Raw genomic sequence first — 20,577 nt, forward strand, 5'->3', positions numbered from 1 at the left:
AAAAAAGAGGCGCAATGAGGTAGCTGTGTGAGTAAGATAAGCGACCCTAGTGGCGGACACAAACACCGGGCCCATCTAGGAGTGGCACTGCAGTGTCACGCAGGATGGCCCTTCCAAAAAACCCTCCCCAAACAGCACATGACGCAAAGAAAAATTAAAGAAAAAAGAGGTGCAAGATGGAATTGTCCTTGGGCCCTCCCACCCACCCTTATGTTGTATAAACAGGACATGCACACTTTAACCAACCCATCATTTCAGTGACAGGGTCTGCCACACGACTGTGACTGAAATGACGGGTTGGTTTGGACCCCCACCAAAAAAGAAGCAATTAATCTCTCCTTGCACAAACTGGCTCTACAGAGGCAAGATGTCCACCTCATCATCATCCTCCGATATATCACCGTGTACAACCCCCTCCTCACAGATTATCAATTCGTCCCCACTGGAATCCACCATCTCAGCTCCCTGTGTACTTTGTGGAGGCAATTGCTGCTGGTCAATGTCTCCACGGAGGAATTGATTATAATTCATTTTAATGAACATCATCTTCTCCACATTTTCTGGATGTAACCTCGTACGCCGATTGCTGACAAGGTGAGCGGCGGCACTAAACACTCTTTCGGAGTACACACTTGTGGGAGGGCAACTTAGGTAGAATAAAGCCAGTTTGTGCAAGGGCCTCCAAATTGCCTCTTTTTCCTGCCAGTATAAGTACGGACTGTCTGACGTGCCTACTTGGATGCGGTCACTCATATAATCCTCCACCATTCTTTCAATGGTGAGAGAATCATATGCAGTGACAGTAGACGACATGTCCGTAATCGTTGTCAGGTCCTTCAGTCCGGACCAGATGTCAGCATCAGCAGTCGCTCCAGACTGCCCTGCATCACCGCCAGCGGGTGGGCTCGGAATTCTGAGCCTTTTCCTCGCACCCCCAGTTGCGGGAGAATGTGAAGGAGGAGATGTTGACAGGTCGCGTTCCGCTTGACTTGACAATTTTCTCACCAGCAGGTCTTTCAACCCCAGCAGACTTGTGTCTGCCGGAAAGAGAGATCCAAGGTAGGCTTTAAATCTAGGATCGAGCACGGTGGCCAAAATGTAGTGCTCTGATTTCAACAGATTGACCACCCGTGAATCCTTGTTAAGCGAATTAAGGGCTCCATCCACAAGTCCCACATGCCTAGCGGAATCGCTCCGTGTTAGCTCCTCCTTCAATGTCTCCAGCTTCTTCTGCAAAAGCCTGATGAGGGGAATGACCTGACTCAGGCTGGCAGTGTCTGAACTGACTTCACGTGTGGCAAGTTCAAAGGGCATCAGAACCTTGCACAACGTTGAAATCATTCTCCACTGCGCTTGAGACAGGTGCATTCCACCTCCTATATCGTGCTCAATTGTATAGGCTTGAATGGCCTTTTGCTGCTCCTCCAACCTCTGAAGCATATAGAGGGTTGAATTCCACCTCGTTACCACTTCTTGCTTCAGATGATGGCAGGGCAGGTTCAGTAGTTTTTGGTGGTGCTCCAGTCTTCTGTACGTGGTGCCTGTACGCCGAAAGTGTCCCGCAATTCTTCTGGCCACCGACAGCATCTCTTGCACGCCCCTGTCGTTTTTAAAAAAATTCTGCACCACCAAATTCAAGGTATGTGCAAAACATGGGACGTGCTGGAATTTGCCCATATTTAATGCACACACAATATTGCTGGCGTTGTCCGATGCCACAAATCCACAGGAGAGTCCAATTGGGGTAAGCCATTCCGCGATGATCTTCCTCAGTTGCCGTAAGAGGTTTTCAGCTGTGTGCGTATTCTGGAAAGCGGTGATACAAAGCGTAGCCTGCCTAGGAAAGAGTTGGCGTTTGTGAGATGCTGCTACTGGTGCCGCCGCTGCTGTTCTTGCGGCGGGAGTCCATACATCTACCCAGTGGGCTGTCACAGTCATATAGTCCTGACCCTGCCCTGCTCCACTTGTCCACATGTCCGTGGTTAAGTGGACATTGGGTACAACTGCATTTTTTAGGACACTGGTGAGTCTTTTTCTGACGTCCGTGTACATTCTCGGTATCGCCTGCCTACAGAAGTGGAACCTAGATGGTATTTGGTAACGGGGGCACACTGCCTCAATAAATTGTCTAGTTCCCTGTGAACTAACGGCGGATACCGGACGCACGTCTAACACCAACATAGTTGTCAAGGCGTCAGTTATCCGCTTTGCAGCAGGATGACTGCTGTGATATTTCATCTTCCTCGCAAAGGACTGTTGGACAGTCAATTGCTTACTGGAAGTAGTACAAGTGGGCTTACGACTTCCCCTCTGGGATGACCATCGACTCCCAGCAGCAACAACAGCAGCGCCAGCAGCAGTAGGCGTTACACGCAAGGATGCATCGGAGGAATCCCAGGCAGGAGAGGACTCGTCAGAATTGCCAGTGACATGGCCTGCAGGACTATTGGCATTCCTGGGGAAGGAGGAAATTGACACTGAGGGAGTTGGTGGGGTGGTTTGCGTGAGCTTGGTTACAAGAGGAAGGGATTTACTAGTCAGTGGACTGCTTCCGCTGTCGCCCAAAGTTTTTGAACTTGTCACTGACTTATTATGAATGCGCTGCAGGTGACGTATAAGGGAGGATGTTCCGAGGTGGTTAACGTCCTTACCCCTACTTATTACAGCTTGACAAAGGCAACACACGGCTTGACACCTGTTGTCCGCTTTTCTGTTGAAATACCTCCACACTGAAGAGCTGATTTTTTGGGTATTTTCACCAGACATGTCAACGGCCATATTCCTCCCACGGACAACAGGTGTCTCCCCGGGTGCCTGACTTAAACAAACCACCTCACCATCACAATCCTCCTGGTCAATTTCCTCCCCAGCGCCAGCAACACCCATATCCTCCTCATCCTGGTGTACTTCAACACTGACATCTTCAATCTGACTATCAGGAACTGGACTGCGGGTGCTCCTTCCAGCACTTGCAGGGGGCGTGCAAATGGTGGAAGGCGCATGCTCTTCACGTCCAGTGTTGGGAAGGTCAGGCATCGCAACCGACACAATTGGACTCTCCTTGTGGATTTGGGATTTCGAAGAACGCACAGTTCTTTGCGGTGCTTTTGCCAGCTTGAGTCTTTTCAGTTTTCTAGCGAGAGGCTGAGTGCTTCCATCCTCATGTGAAGCTGAACCACTAGCCATGAACATAGGCCAGGGCCTCAGCCGTTCCTTGCCACTCCGTGTGGTAAATGGCATATTGGCAAGTTTACGCTTCTCCTCCGACAATTTTATTTTAGGTTTTGGAGTCCTTTTTTTACTGATATTTGGTGTTTTGGATTTGACATGCTCTGTACTATGACATTGGGCATCGGCCTTGGCAGACGACGTTGCTGGCATTTTATCGTCTCGGCCATGACTAGTGGCAGCAGCTTCAGCACGAGGTGGAAGTGGATCTTGATCTTTCCCTAATTTTGGAACCTCAACATTTTTGTTCTCCATATTTTAATAGGCACAACTAAAAGGCACCTCAGGTAAACAATGGAGATGGATGGATACTAGTATACTTATGGATGGACTGCCGAGTGCCGACACAGAGGTAGCTACAGCCGTGGACTAACGTACTGTGTCTGCTGCTAATATAGACTGGATGATTGATAATGAGATGAAATCAATATATATATGTATGTATATATAATATCACTAGTACTGCAGCCGGACAGGTAGATAATATATTTATTAGGTAATGATGACTGATGACGGACCTGCTGGACACTGTCAGCTCAGCAGCACCGCAGACTGCTACAGTAAGCTACTATACTCTATAGTAGTATGTACAAAGAAGAAAGAAAAAAAAAAACCACGGGTAGGTGGTATACAATTATGGATGGACTGCCGAGTGCCGACACAGAGGTAGCTACAGCCGTGGACTAACGTACTGTGTCTGCTGCTAATATAGACTGGATGATTGATAATGAGATGAAATCAATATATATATGTATGTATATATAATATCACTAGTACTGCAGCCGGACAGGTAGATAATATATTTATTAGGTAATGATGACTGATGACGGACCTGCTGGACACTGTCAGCTCAGCAGCACCGCAGACTGCTACAGTAAGCTACTATACTCTATAGTAGTATGTACAAAGAAGAAAGAAAAAAAAAACCACGGGTAGGTGGTATACAATTATGGATGGACTGCCGAGTGCCGACACAGAGGTAGCTACAGCCGTGGACTAACGTACTGTGTCTGCTGCTAATATAGACTGGATGATTGATAATGAGATGAAATCAATATATATATGTATGTATATATAATATCACTAGTACTGCAGCCGGACAGGTAGATAATATATTTATTAGGTAATGATGACTGATGACGGACCTGCTGGACACTGTCAGCTCAGCAGCACCACAGACTGCTACAGTAAGCTACTATACTCTATAGTAGTATGTACAAAGAAGAAAGAAAAAAAAAAACCACGGGTAGGTGGTATACAATTATGGATGGACTGCCGAGTGCCGACACAGAGGTAGCTACAGCCGTGGACTAACGTACTGTGTCTGCTGCTAATATAAAGTCTAGACTGGATGATAAATTATTGATAATGAGATGAAATCAATATAATATCACTAGTACTGCAGCCGGACAGGTACTATATATATTTATTATGTAATGACTGATGACGGACCAGCTGGACACTGTCAGGTCAGCACAGCACCGCAGACTGCTACAGTAAGCTACTATAGTAGTATGTATAAAGAAGAATGAAAAAAAAAAAAACACGGGTAGGTGGTATACAATATTATATATATATATATATATATATATTATATACAATTATATATATATATATATTAAACTGGTGGTGATTGATTATTAAACTGGTGGTCACTTCAGGACAGGTCACGTTGCAACTTGCAACTAGTACTCTGAGGCCTAAGCAGACAATCACAAAATATATTATTATACTGGTGGTCAGTGTGGTCACAACAATGGCAGTGTGGCACTGACTCTGGCAGCAAAAGTGTGCACTGTACGTTATATGTACTCCTGAGTCCTGCTCTCAGACTCTAACTGCTCCCCACTGTCAGTGTCTCCCCCACAAGTCAGATAATACACTTACAGTCACACTATCTAATCTATAAATATCACTTCAGCAAGTAGTATAGTAGTATACAGTAGTACTCCTCCTAATAATGCTCCCCGAAAATACTGTGTCTCTCTCTTCTCTAAACGGAGAGGACGCCAGCCACGTCCTCTCCCTATGACTCTCAATGCACGTGTGAAAATGGCGGCGACGCGCGGCTCCTTATATAGAATCCGAGTCTCGTGATAGAATCCGAACCTCGCGAGAATCCGACAGCGTGATGATGACGTTCGGGCGCGCTCGGGTTAGCCGAGCAAGGCGGGAAGATCCGAGCCTGCTCGGACCCGTGTAAAAAAACTGAAGTTCGGGCGGGTTCGGATTCAGAGGAACCGAACCCGCTCATCTCTAGCAATTATTCCATTACATATTTTGTATGGATTGCAATATGTACACTGTCTGATTAAACTATGACTACTATTATACTAGTTGTGTATTTTTAGTGAATTGCTTTCAGTAACAACAGAAAGCCATCATACGTGCAATGTACAGCATGTACAAATAAATACATTTGTCAGGCTTTTTCTGTGGCTCAGCAGATTGGTTTGATGCATTATATTTTACTCTCTTCCCATAATGTGTTTATGCTCTCTCCTTGCAGTTATCATTCAGAGAGTGCAAGTATGAAATTAATTAACTGTAGATCAATCTGGAGCTTTAACATTGTTACTTGTTTTATTGTACTTTGTTGAATTTCCATGCATAAATAATGCTATATTTTCACTATTCAAAAAAATATAGCACAATAAAACGGGATAGACAAGCAGTTCTGCCTTTTTGTGTAAGAATTATAACATTCTCAAACCAAATAAATCCTATTCACTTTGCAAAAAACAAATATTTATCATGTGAGCTACAGATTTCTTTGAATAATAATAATGTCTATTATATAATCTATTTAAACATAGAAACAGAATTTGACGGCAGATAAGAACCACTTGGCCCATCTAGTCTGCCCCTTTTCTTTTTCTTTTTTTTTTTTACCATATTTTTACCTCAAACCTTATTTGAATCTTATTTCTTTGTAAGGATATCCTTATGTCTATACCATGCATGTTTATATTGCTCTATTGTCTTAGCCTCTACCACCTCTGATGAGAGACTATTCCACTTGTCCAATACCCTTTCTGTGAAGTATTTTTTTCTAAAATTGCCCCTGAACCCCCCCCCCCCCCCTTCCAGTTTCAGTGCATGTCCTTGTGTTCTAATACTTCTCTTAATTTGAAGAATGTTTCCCTCCTGGACTTTGTTAAAACCTTTAATATATTTGAAAGTTTCCATTATGTCCCCCCTTTCCCTTCTCTGCTCCAAACTATACGTATTGAGTTTTTTTTTTTATCTTTCTGGGTATGTTTTGTGCTCATTTTAGTTGCCCTTTGTATGGTATCTAATGTATTAATATCCTTCTGAAGATATGGCCTCCAGAATTGAACACAGTATTCTAGATGAGACCATATGAATGACCTCTACAGTGCCATTATTACTTCTTTCTGCTGCTAATTTGCTTACCTGCCTTTAAGTCACCTGAAATAGTGACTCCTAGATCCCTTTCCTCCTCAGTAGTTTCCAGTATACTGCCATCAATACTGTATTTAGCCTTAGGATTTTTGAGACCCAAGTGCATTATTTAGCAATTTTTAGCATTAAACTGTAACTAGTCTACCTAGATCATCAATCATTTGTTTTTCCCCTCCTGGTGTGTCTACCCTGTTGCATACCTTTGTGTCATCTGCAAAAAGGCATAATTTCCCTTTAATGCCATTTGCAATGTCACCAATAAAGATATTAAAAAGTACTGGTCCAAATACAGATCCCTTAGGTTCTCCACTGGTAGCATTTCCCTCATGTGAATGCACTCCATTTACTACAACTTTCTGTTTTCTATCCTGCAACCAAGATCTTATCCTTTCAACCCTCTTAGTCTCCAATTCCATGCTTTTGAGTTTATTTAGCAGTCTGCAATGTGGGACAGTGTCAAAAGCCTTACTAAAGTCCAAATAAGTTATATCTACGGCTGAACCTTTATCGATGACTTTTGTCACACAGTCAAAAAAGTTTATAAGGTCTGATTGACATAATCACCCCCCAGTGAATCCATGCTGTTTGGGATCATGTAAATTGCTGGATTTGAGATAATGTACAAGTCTTTCTTTTAAGAGTGTTTCCATCAATTTCCCTACTACTGATGAAAGGCTCACTGGTCGGTAGTTGTTTTCCTCTTCCTTGCTTCCACTTATGTGCAGTAGGACTACATTCGCACTTTTACAGTCCTCTGGAATTATTCCAATAGCTAATGACTGGTTGAATAATTCTGTTAATGCTATCAGCATCCCTTTAAGCTATTTTACCCTTGTAGTAAACTGATACTACTCACTATAAGTCATACTTACCTACAGATGAAGCCATGCTCATCTTTGCTGCAATGTGGCATGCTGCCACATGGCTTGCTGCATGGCATGCCAGGCTGCAACTATTCACACACCATAGAACATGTTGTGATGCAGCATGCCGTATCACAGTAAGATGTTCATGGCTATAACTGTACTTTCTGCATTTTCTAAGTTTTGCCCTCATTTCTGGCCTTAGTACACCCCGCACTATGGATCATGCTTATCTACTCTCATAGAATGCCCGGAAAAGTTTAAGATCTCAGTGGAACCCCCAAGAATGGGCTAGGACCTCGAATGTCATCCACTTCCCCCAAAACAGCAGGTACTCCAGCAGAAAGACACTGTAGATCTGATAGCAGAATTATGCTGCAGGGAGTGGGGTCAAAATTATGTGATTGTGATGCTGCTCTCTTGTACCACCCATCTGGATGCCTCTTACACTGGGCCCTACCGATCTGCAATGCCCTAAAATAGTGGTTCTCAAATTCTTTGGAATCACGCCACCTGGCCTAGAGCATCAGAATTTTTTTCACGGCACCTCCAGGACAAAAGCTTCTTATTGAGAAATTTAGAAATAAATATTAAATTAAGTAAATTGTGTTTATATGTCATCCATAAGTTTAACTGGGTGGTGAGGGACAAGATTTGCTTCTGTTTGTCCACATATTTTATAATTAGCAGCCACCAGCACCATAAATAATTTGAATTGGTCCTGCACCACCAATCCAAGGCACCCCTGCACGTGCCCCGAGGCACCCCAGGGTGCTTAGGCACACAATTTGGTAACCACTGCCCTAAAGTCAGCAAGATTGCTATGGATACTATTGTCCCAATCCTTGTTATTATTCATGCTAACTGCTATCATTTCAGCATTGTCTTTTCCATATATAATGTAATCTCTCATAAGCAGGCCCTCTCTAACCTCTATCTCACGTACACACTCATAAGTACATGTTTTGTTTTATTTTGTACTCGTGACTGTGTAGTCACAGAAGTATAAAGGACTTCCATAGGTCAATTCTGGTATGCAATAAGTAAGAGTATGACCCACATTTAGGTGACTTTACTGCACTTTGGAGCACTTTGGCTACTCACCACCAAATGAAACCATGAGAAGTAAACCCAGTCAATCATCTATGGAACATCACCTGTTCTATGCATTTCAAAGCTACAGGCAATTTCTATTTACCTATTATCCTTTACATGCCTGTATTATTACTTTAAACTAGGTGATTCATTGCATCCTACGGGCGCTCTTCACACATTCGCAAGGGGCTACACCACTTTGACCCTTGCACACCCTGGGGGCGTGCAATATTTTTATCATATGGAGTATTACCTAGAAATAATAATTTTGTGAGTGTTTAAATAAAAATGTGCGGGATGGTTAAGGGGCCGTAGCCCCTTGCGGCGATGTGAATATCGCACGCAGGGCACGTTAAATCACCTAGTATGTGCTGTGGTTGGGGTAGTGGTGGCTACATGGGAGATGCAAATGGGGGTTGGGGTTGCCAGGGGTGGGGCAGTTGCGGGGGTGCTGCGGTCCTGTGGGAGGGATGGGTGCAGGGGTAGGGAGGGGGCAGGAGGTGTTGTGGGTGGCAAAGGGGCGGATAAGTGGGAGCCATGGATAGGGGATGGGTTCCGGAGATGCTGCAGGTGGTGGAGGGGTGGGGGTGCCATGTGTGTGGGAGGAGCAGGTGCAGGGCTGTTGCAGATGGGGAGGGGTTACGGAGGCACTGCCAATGGGGAAGGGACGGGTGCGGGGGTGCTGCAAGGGGGGTAGGGGGTCAGAGTTGCAGAGGGTGGAGAAGGAGTGGGGTTGATGTGGGTGGGGGAGTGGCAGGTGCGGGGGTGCCGCAGATGAGGGATGGGGTCCATAGGTGCTGCAGGAGGTGGAGTGGTGGGTGCAGGGTTTGCCGCGGTTTGGGTAGGTGGTCTGGAGGCGCCACAGGCGGGGGAGAGGTGGGTGCAGGGGTGCCGCAGATGGGGGTGGGGGAGAGGTGGTGTTGCCGGCAGGTGTTGGGGCGCCATGGATGGAGGAGGGGTGGGTGTGCCGAAGGTGGGGGAGGGGTGGCATGGGGATGCCGCAGGTGGGGAAGGGGTGGGTGCAGGTATGCCATGGGAGGGAGAGAAGTGGTTTCAGGGGTGCCACGGGAGGGGAAGGGGTGGGTGCGGGGGTGCTGCGAGTGGGATAGGGGGTTGGGAGGCGCAGCGGGTGGGGGAGGAGCAGGGTTGTCACGGGTGCGGGAGTGGCAGGTGCGGGGTGCTGCGGATGGGGGATGGGGTCCATAGTCCTGAACTCTCTGTAGTGGTTAATTAGCGCTGCGCTCACCCTGTCAGTCGCGCATGCACACACTTGTTATGGCACACAGCAGAGACAAGTGCGCATGCGTAACTGACAGGGGGAGCACAGCGCTGATCAACCACTACGGAGAGTTCAGGATTGAGTGGCCACAGCGGTGATGAGGCAGAAGCGCAGTAAGTAGAAAACTACTGGCAGCGGGCAGCGATCCTATTACCGAGGAGAACACACAGGATGCGTTAAGCCAGATACCACAGTGGTAGAAGTTAGTACATCCCGCCCTGACTCTACCCAGCATCGTGACTCCGCCCAGCATTAGGAAATGAGGCACAGAGTCACAGATCTGGTCTAATATATAGGAGATTTGTACATTAACAATATACTATCGTGTCTTACAATATTATTTTTTTATTCAAGTTTAGCAACTTCTAAATTATTTAGTGTTAGTTTAATAAAAATAGGATGCTGTGAAGGCTTTGGCCATTGAGAGCTATATGGATGGGTCAAAGCATGAGAAAGTGTGTGAAAGAAAATATAAACTTGGACTACTACTACATACATACAGTATATATATATGTCAATGGTGGCTTTAGCACTGTTGCCCGGAGGCAAGGTCATCCAACTCTCCTATAACCACCATAAAAGACTCACCACTTCACACTGTACATTTTCATCTGCAGCTTGATTGGCACTCTGGCTGTAACTGCAGAAGGATGCTGGCTTTCCTACCCCATTTCAGTGCCCTCCCACCTAAAACAAAGCCAGGTACCTAGCACTTCCATTGCCTCTAGAGTCTGGGGGTTATGACACATTGGGGGAGATTCAAATGTTTGAAAAGTCGGTTGGGTGTCTGTTTTTTCCTGTCTATTAGATAGGAAGAACAGACTCCCAACTGACTTTTCAAACATTTGAATATCCTCTTGAATCTTGTTTTATTCTTGCAACATTAGTAGAATATACAAGATTTCAATCCTTTCTGATAAATATTTGTTTTAAACAGGGTACAGGTTTTAGAAATCCACCTTCTATCACGTATACTTGGGTGAGGAGAATTTACGTCTTTTTCAGTAATGTGACATCCAGAGCCAGAGCTAGAACTCTCTGGTCTCACTAGCAGAACATTAAGCACCAGATACACTTCCGACATACACATCCTCAAAGCTTCCTTCCAAAACAATACCTGATACTGCAACACATTAATTACACCACCGGCAATGTGACAACTGACTAGACAACATATACAGTCTTTGTATCCTCTGTAGCTGCAATGTTCAATTGCTGCCAGAGTAAATCAATATGTTGCCAGACTTTGTACGATGTAAACACATGTTTTCTTCTTGATCATATGCCCTGAATTATGTCAGGCCACGCGGAGGTCACATCCAGTAGCTGTAGCTATACCCTTGGTGACATCACACACTTATTGTAAATGTATAATGAGGAGGCCAAATTGGCAATGAATAGAGTGACTGAAATTGCAAGATATATTTCCTTTTTTATATCTTTTTAAAGGAATGAAGATACACAGCATTTGTTTTTTGCAGACAAAAAATGTCTAAATCAACTTGTCACATCTATAGTATGCACCATTTCAAAGAGTTTTTTTTATACTTCAGGGTTTAAAGTAAAATGCCACCTAAAGAAGAAAAACTGCAAAACTACAAAAAATGGACTAGGGGATGTTTGGTTTCTCCAACCCAAGAGATATTGGGCCTGATTCATAATTATATGCAAATCTGATGGTTTGCATACAACTACAATGGTGAGTGGACTGTGCATGTGCCGGACCTGTTCAGTGCTTGTGTTGAAGAGGTCCTGTGCCGTTGTACAAATTCCCCATAAGAAACAGCGGGGTATATTTACTAACATTCGTAATTCTCCCGATTTGGTGGGAGAATAATCACGAATGACATCGAAAGTGTAAAACTGCAACTTTTTGAATTTATTACGACTAATTTACTAAGCTGTCGTATTCTGCATTTTCTTTTGTTCCGATGTCGATGTCATTCGTGTTTTTTTTTAGTTTTTTACGGCAGTGAATAGCAAAACACTGCCGACTTTTTCTAAATGAATCTCGGCCGGATCTGTGTGATCCGTGCTGGGGTTCATTTTTTTTTTTAAATAAGCACTGTAAAACTGTAAAAAAAATGGCGTGGAGTCCCCCCTCCTAAGCATAACCAGCCTCGGGCTCTTTGAGCCGATCCTGGTTGCAGAAATATGGGGAAAAAAATGACAGGGGTTCCCCCATATTTAAGCAACCAGCATCGGGCTCTGTGCCTGGTCCTGGTTCCAAAAATACGGGGCACAAAAAGCGTAGAGGTCCCCCGTATTTTTAAAACCAGCACCGGGCTCCACTAGCTGGACAGATAATGCCACAGCCGGGGGTCACTTTTATACAGTGCCCTGCGGCCGTGGCATCAAATATCCAACTAGTCACCCCTGGCCGGGGTACTCTGGGGGAGTGGGGACCCCTTCAATCAAGGGGTCCCCCCCCCAGCCACCCAAGGGCCAGGGGTGAAGCCCGAGGCTGTCCCCCCCATCCAATAGGCTGTGGATGGGGGGCTGATAGCCTTTTTGTAAAAGTGTAAGATATTGTTTTTAGTAGCAGTACTACAAGGCCCAGCAAGCCTCCCCCACATGCTGGTACTTGGAGAACCACAAGTACCAGCATGCAGCGGAAAAACGGGCCCGCTGGTACCTGTAGTACTACTACTAAAAAAATACCCAAAAAAAGACAATACACACACACACCTTGAAAGTAAAGTTTTATTACATCCATCCACACAAACATACATACATACTTACCTTATGTTCACATGCAGGTCGGTCCTCTTGTCCAGTAGAATCCATGGGGTACCTGTTGAATAAATTATACTCACCAGATCCAGGGTACCAGGCTCCTAGGATAATCCTTTTGTAATCCACGTACTTGATTAAAAAAATAAAACGGAGACCTGAGCCACGCACTGAAAGGGGACCCATGTTTTCACATGGGTCCCCTTTCCCCGGATGCCAGAAACCCACTCTGACTTCTGTCTAAGTGGGTTTCTTCAGCCAATCAGGGAGCGCCACGTTGTGGCACCCTCCTGATCGGCTGTGTGCTCCTGTACTGACTGACAGGCGGCACACGGCAGTGTTACAATGTAGCGCCTATGCGCTCCATTGTAACCAATGGTGGGAACTTTCTGCTCAGCGGTTGACCAAAAGTGACCTCACCGCTGAGCAGAAAGTTCCCACCATTGGTTACAATGGAGCGCATAGGCGCTACATTGTAACACTGCCGTGTGCCGCCTGTCAGTCAGTACAGGAGCACACAGCCGATCAGGAGGGTGCCACAACGTGGCGCTCCCTGATTGGCTGAAGAAACCCACTTAGACAGAAGTCAGAGTGGGTTTCTGGCATTCGGGGAAAGGGGACCCATGTGAAAACATGGGTCCCCTTTCAGTGCGTGGCTCGGGTCTCCGTTTTATTTTTTTAATCTAGTACGTGGATTACAAAAGGATTATCCGAGGAGCCTGGTACCCTGGATCTGGTGAGTATAATTTATTCAACAGGTACCCCATGGATTCTACTGGACAAGAGGACCGACCTGCGTGTGAACATAAGGTAAGTATGTATGTATGTTTGTGTGGATGGATGTAATAAAACTTTACTTTCAAGGTGTGTGTGTATTGTCTTTTTTTGGGTATTTTTTTAGTAGTAGTACTACAGGTACCAGCGGGCCCGTTTTTCCGCCGCATGCTGGTACTTGTGGTTCTCCAAGTACCAGCATGCGGGGGAGGCTTGCTGGGCCTTGTAGTACTGCTACTAAAAACAATATCTTACACTTTTACAAAAAGGCTATCAGCCCCCCATCCGCAGCCCATTGGATGGGGGGGGACAGCCTCGGGCTTCACCCCTGGCCCTTGGGTGGCTGGGGGGGGGACCCCTTGATTGAAGGGGTCGCCACTCCCCCAGGGTACCCCGGCCAGGGGTGACTAGTTGGATATTTGATGCCACGGCCGCAGGGCACTGTATAAAAGTGACCCCCGGCTGTGGCATTATCTGTCCAGCTAGTGGAGCCCGGTGCTGGTTTTAAAAATACGGGGGACCCCTACGCTTTTTGTCCCCCGTATTTTTGGAACCAGGACCAGGTGCAGAGCTCGATGCTGGTTGCTTAAATATGGGGGAACCCATGTCATTTTCTTTCCCATATTTCTGCAACCAGGATCGGCTCAAAGAGCCCGAGGCTGGTTATGCTTAGGAGGGGGGACCCCACGCAATTTTTTTTCAAAAAATTAACACTTTCCAACCCCTTCCCACTGATATACATGCACGGATCTCATGGATCCGTGCATGCCTATCCAATCACGGCTCAAAAAAGCAGGTCTGTTTTTTTTTAGCACTTTTTTACGAGTTGTATTTTTTCACGGCAGTGTTTTTTTTTTTTTGCTTTGCACTTCTTAGTAAATGACCGAGATTCATACTTAAACAGCCACGTTTTGACCGATGGTGTATTCATTCGTATTTTTTTTGTTGGACTTCAAAAAAAATACGAATGCCCTCATCACTGCCGAGATTTGAGTTTAGTAAATGACCGAGATGACACTTTGAAGAAAAAACGGCATCTCGGTCAAAATCGGGACCTTAGTAAATATACCCCAGCCTGATTGACAGGCTGCAGCTGTTTGTAGGTGGGAAGAGCAGCGTTTTCGAACTGTGGGGCATGCTGTCCTTATTTTCTGGGAGTGCCAAAGCCAGTGTCTGCATCAGCATCGATGGTGGTTCGATGCTGAGTCTTCAGACACAGCACTTGGATCATCAATGCTGGCAGAAGGCGTCTTTTGCATTCAGATGGGTTGGGATTGATATGCCGGTGGTAGCGATTTCGTCAGTCAGAATATCGTCCATGGCATCCCAATGTTGAGAATCCTGACAGGGGAAAGGTAAGTTTACTTACCTTACCCCAATGGTACCCTAACCCCCCCCCCCCCCTCCCTGAAGCCTAAACATCTCCCTCACCTCTGCAGCCTAATCCTAACCCTACCCGGGGATGCCTAAATCTAACCTACCCCTCGCCACAGCCTAACCCTAACCACCCCAACAGCCTAAAAATACTCCCCTTCCTGCAGCTTACCTCTCAGACTGGCCATCACACGTTTTTTCAGGTTTCCGGTGGTCAGGATTCTGGCATCGGGCTTGTGACCCTAATAAGGATGCTGTTGTTGGCATTCCGAGTAGTGTCGACATTCTGACATTGGTATTTCAACTGCCGGGATCTCAACCACCGGGATTCTGACCAGATCCCCTTCAAATGTATCCTGCAGCATTAGCAGATTTTAACATTGCTGCTGCGTCTAAAGATGCAGCAGCAATGCAATTAGCGTCCACCTCTGAAGAAGCCTCAATGTACCAGGATATAATTCCTGCTGGTGTATTTGATATTTTACTTCTTAGTATAATATAGAGAATATATTTAAATATGATAGAAAGGCAGATACAAGTAGTCCTCAGAACTTTCAGAGTTCATAACTTCATTATATAAATTGAGTTGATTGAATTGGGTAATGTATGTGCAAAACAGTGAGACGAAAAGAGAAGCTTGCCTGAAAAAGTCAGTGCATCAATATTGGACTATCAAAGGGGCAGCTTAATTAAGCTTCATAGCAGATGGTGACTGGGTAATGAATTTGGTCAGCTCCTCTGGGGAACACAGTCTGATATACTGTAACATGTCAATAATCAGCATGGATTGAGTATGAAAATGGTACAACTGGAAGCCTCAGTAAAATGATTGAAGAGTCAGTGGGGGGAATTCAAATGTTTGAAAAGTCAGTTGGGTGTCTGTTTTTTCCTGTCTATTAGATAGGAAAAAAAAGACACCCAACTGACTTTTCAAACAATTGAATCTCCCCCAGTATGTTCAACCAAAGATCTATCAAATTAATACTTGGTTCTGCAAGGCTTCAGTAATTATGTATATATTACAAATAACAGGATCTCTGTCCATCAAATTAGCTCTGTCAACAGCAGAGGTGTCACAGGGGGGATTGTGGGACACACCTGAGTGTCACCCTTCCAGGGGGCCGCCACTGGTCAACAACGACGCATGGTCTGCAGCTTACTGACCCCTCCTGGTTGTTACCTTGTCAAAAGGGAGAATGGTACACACTGAACAGATAAGAATCATATCACTAGCTGCTAATTGGATACCCCCCTAGGTTACAATGTCCCGCATTTGAGATGCAACAGTTGACTATGAGTCAAAATAGCAAAGCCTGTTAAAACACCAGGGTTAAAAAAGTATCTGAATGTGTCACAGTACAGTGAGACATGGGGTGTGGAGTATGGGGTTCTGTTTAGCCCTTTGTTTCATCACAATACTCATCGGGGGTAATCCAGCATGATCGCTACACCAATTTGTGTTGCGTTGCTTTCGTGATTTCACTCTTCAAAAATTTAGATAGCAAATACACAAATAAGCACCTACTGTGTCTTCATAAGTGCACAAGTATAAACTCTTTCTGTACTGATTTTTTTTATTTACTATCATTTTCACCCAAAAAAATTTCAAAATTCAAACACAAAAAGTAAATGCTGTACCTCTTTCTTATGGTTTGTCATGGGTCCTACGTTTGTACATGGGCACAGATTTGAGCAGGCAGGAGCATGGATTAGTACATTAAAATGTGGAAGTTGCAGAGACCCATATACTGTATGCTACCTCTAAGTAGCTGGGTAAAACCATGTTTGCCTACATTGAAGGTATCCTCTCTGGGAGCATCCTGGAGAGAAGACACTACTAGTTACCTTGAGGGACAGGACTGGGCTATAATGGCAAAAGGCCTCACCCCCAAAGTGGCAAAATGCCATGATTTGCTGGATCTGTATGGAAGGGTGGGGCTAAATGACACAATTTTGCATCATTTAGCCCTGCCCCTCCATACAGAGATGCAATTTTTAGCATGATCTCTTTGTCCTGCCCACTTCACTAGGAAGAGGGCGGTATGGAGGAGATCAGAGGACTCTTCTGGGCCTGTGGGAGACTACCCAAAGATTTTCCTTCAACTTCTTGGAGAGTAAGTATGCATCAAGCTTGTGATCAGGTTACTATTTTCTCAGTACATTAATATCCAGTATTATTTTATTACTGTGCTTCTTCCCAATTGTAATGTGCTGTGAGCTTACTGGGACAATACAAATACTTGTTAATATATAAACAAAGGAAACGGACTCTTGCTTAATGTATAATAGCCACAGTAATATCCCTTTTATTGCACCCAAATGTAAAACTAGATGACGTGTTATTGGATGAGATATTGACATCAATTTCCAGTGGTAATAATTACTTCATTTAGAGCAGGGACATCCAAACCTTTTTCTTGGAGTGCCATATTAAGAAAATGATGTAGGGCCGGTGTCTGACATCAATTCCGGTCCTGGAAAGGATGAAGTGATCGCAGCAGCTGACTAAGTCCTGGGCTACTCAGAAACTGCACAAAACTTTTTTGTACTGCTCGGCTGCACATGCGTTCGCACACTTGCAAAGAAAAAATACACTCCCCTATGGGCGGCTACTATCTGCTCGCAGCAGTGCAAAAAAACCTTAGCGAGCGATCAGGTGGTCTGAATTATACACCAAGACTTTGGGATTCAGAATTACAAACCACTGATCTTGTGCGGAATCTTGGTGTTGTCCTGGATGGTGGCTTGACATCAGATATCAGCCACAACCAAATCCTCATTCTTTCACCTGAGGAACATAGCCAGAATCAAACACTTTGGCAATACCTAGACTCTCCCATAATTCATCTGGGGTTCGAGATTTTAGTCATGCGGCTCCGACTCTATGGAACTCACTTCCCCGCACAGTGAGAGATGCTCCAACTATAGAATCCTTCAAAAATAGATTCAAGACTTTCCTGTTTACGCAAGCATTTCCATTATGTCCCTTTAGTATCTACATGCGTCTGTATTTTCTGAAAAGCTTTTCTGTACTTCTTTGTTTCTGTACTATATTATGCTATGTATCTGTTAAGCCCCTTTAGTCCAATTGGAGAAAGAGCACTATATGAATACAATTATTATTATTATTATTATTAACTGTATTATTATTATTAGTATTATTAAATGCTCATGGATTCAGGCTTAGAGCTCAGGACCAGCTGCTTCTCCCATGGGCAGCTTTACATGGCTTGCTGACGAGTTAGTAGCCCCAAGCATCATTTTGTGGTAACCCCTGTAGGAAAAACTGCAAGTATTTTTAACAAAGACATTCTGTAATCAATATATATAATATAAAATAAACTTCACAATATTAGATGGCACTACTGTCTTTGTAAAATTAACAGGCATCCTAGCAAGTGAAGCCATTGGCAAATGCTAGTTTTTAGTGATACACTTTGGTTCACTGTGATGAGATGCATAATATGCCACACAGGAGTGCCCACAATTGATAATATGCAAAACCATAATACCCTGAATTGATCATTTGCCACAAAGTAATTTCCCTAAATGAAAATATTCTACACTAGCAATACCATAACACTCCCAATTGGTAATATGCCATAATAAAGGCTGGTGAGTCCTTTCCAGCACAGTTTGCACCTTAGAAAGGAGATGTGTTAGTAATCCCCCAATTTAGTAGAATTTAATTGGCTAGAGCAAATAGTATTGCAGCATCTTCTTGGACACCCGTTTAGCAAATTAAAATCGAGTCATCAATTAATAAGAGCTTTGACCTTTAATTCAATGCAGCTTAAAGGTTCTTGTTAAGGTCAATTACATGATCTACGTACGCCTTATGCCACAAGTGGTCATGTAAACCATCCACAAGAAGGTATTTCTCAGAAATGGAAAGTTATTGCCCATTTATATCTACAGTAAATACAGCAGTACAACTAATGCATCTGTGGAGGGAATAAAACTGTATTTTTCTAATTGGGATTATAAAAAAACATTTGTTTGATTACTTTTGAGTCAGGAGACCCAGCCAATAACCCCATCAGTTCTTACAATACTTCCCTGAAATATAAAGCTCCTACATCAAAATCAAATTACTGAAAATCTCAGTGTTCACAAGCCAGCAGGAAGCTGTAAATCATCACTTGGTTTGGATGGTCATTTAACATTATATGGAACCTGTATCTCTGTTGGATGTCTCATGGGAACCCAGAGATTCCTGTAGCTAAAAAAAAAAAAAAAGAGTTGATTTTATCCTTCTAAAAATATATTCCTTAGAAAAGTCCTGTCAATTGTTATTAATATACCAGTAACACATTGTATTTCTGTAGTATGTACAGAACAATGGATAGAAAAAAGGTAAGCTGCAATTCTCCAGTAAAACAAACACAAATGTATGCATACATTTAAACCGTTAACTTGGAAGACCTTAAGATAGTTGAAAATGCATAGGATTTTTCCACACCAGTGGGGAAAGTAATTTTCCTCTGCCCTCTGCACCTACTGAAAGAATATTCAGAAAATGAGTCAATCCAGAAAGTGCGCTTCGTACTAAATGTATGAGATTTCTGACTCTGAGAAAGTAGATGGCTGAGAAAAAAACAAATGAGTAATGAATGCAGAGCTTGGCGGTAAATGTGCCCACTTCTGTAGGACTGTTTGCATGAGAAAACACAATCTCATAAAGTGATGTTCTTTACCTGTTTTATTTTTAACTTTATTCCATGTGTTCTCATTAAGCCTGATGAAAAAAGGATCTTGTGTTGCTGAAATTGAAAACTAGAACACAGCGAACTGAACTTTGGACTGTACATAAAAGTCACAACAAACTTCTACAGTAAAAAAAAAACTATAGTAGAACATAAACAAAAACAAAAAAATAGCAGTACTACCTACCTCTAGCCCTGCCACCCTCATGCAGAGGAATAGGTCAGTGGTTGTGGCTTTTGTGTCACATTCTGGCACATTGGGTAAATTTACTAAAGGTCGATTTAGATAGAATTTGATCGATTTTAAAGCAATAAAAATCGATCTAAATTGATATTGGGCTTGTTGAGTTTCTGGGGTTTTAAAACACAATAGAAATGGACCTTTAGTTAATAACCCCCATTACTTCAATTACAGATAAAGATAGACATTTTTATAAATTAGGATTAATGTGTGTCCTACACTAATGACATCAGGAATGAGTAAAATGATTACCTCTATTGGAAAATAAATTGAGGAAAAGAATTGAAACAGAGTAGATAGAGAGGAACATGCTGCCCTATTTTGATTCACAATGGCTCGTATTTTGGGTACAGTAAGTGAAATATTTTGCAAAATATATAGTGAGCTTTGTCAAATCACTCTAGATATTGGGTATAGAAGGTCTTCCTGTCCCAAAGGTTCATGCCTGTAGATCAGTGAAAGACAACATGATTCACTTTGGGAGCCACTTTGGTCTTCCCTCAAACTCTTAAAAAGGGCTGTGCATTATTCTTAATCTCAGTAGTACTGTAAATGACATTAATTCATTTGAGCAGTGAAAGAGACATCTATTTATAATAATATATCAGCAGGCCTTTTTTAAACAAGGTTTGCAAGCTATGTTAAACAAATATTGGTACTCAAAGTTACCGTTTCCAGTAAAAATAATTTTACCCTGTGCCGTCCACAATAGTCAACAAAGGATCATACAATTTGCACATAGAGGGGACACTCAAGGACCAAAGGATCATTTAGAGGCAGGAATAAGACCTTTAGACCTTCAGAGTATATATATATATATATATATATATATATATATATACATATAGATATATATAA

General features: G+C 43.5%; 1 protein-coding gene across 1 annotated transcript in view; it reads right to left on the reverse strand.

The window, feature by feature from the left end:
- DPYD (dihydropyrimidine dehydrogenase) overlaps positions 1-20,577 on the reverse strand; it is a 1,751,827-nt gene that overhangs the window by 210,797 nt on the left and 1,520,453 nt on the right. The gene's annotated exons all lie outside the window — the stretch shown is intronic.

Source organism: Pseudophryne corroboree, chromosome 9 (assembly GCF_028390025.1).
Source record: "Pseudophryne corroboree isolate aPseCor3 chromosome 9, aPseCor3.hap2, whole genome shotgun sequence".
Lineage (NCBI taxonomy): Eukaryota > Metazoa > Chordata > Amphibia > Anura > Myobatrachidae > Pseudophryne > Pseudophryne corroboree.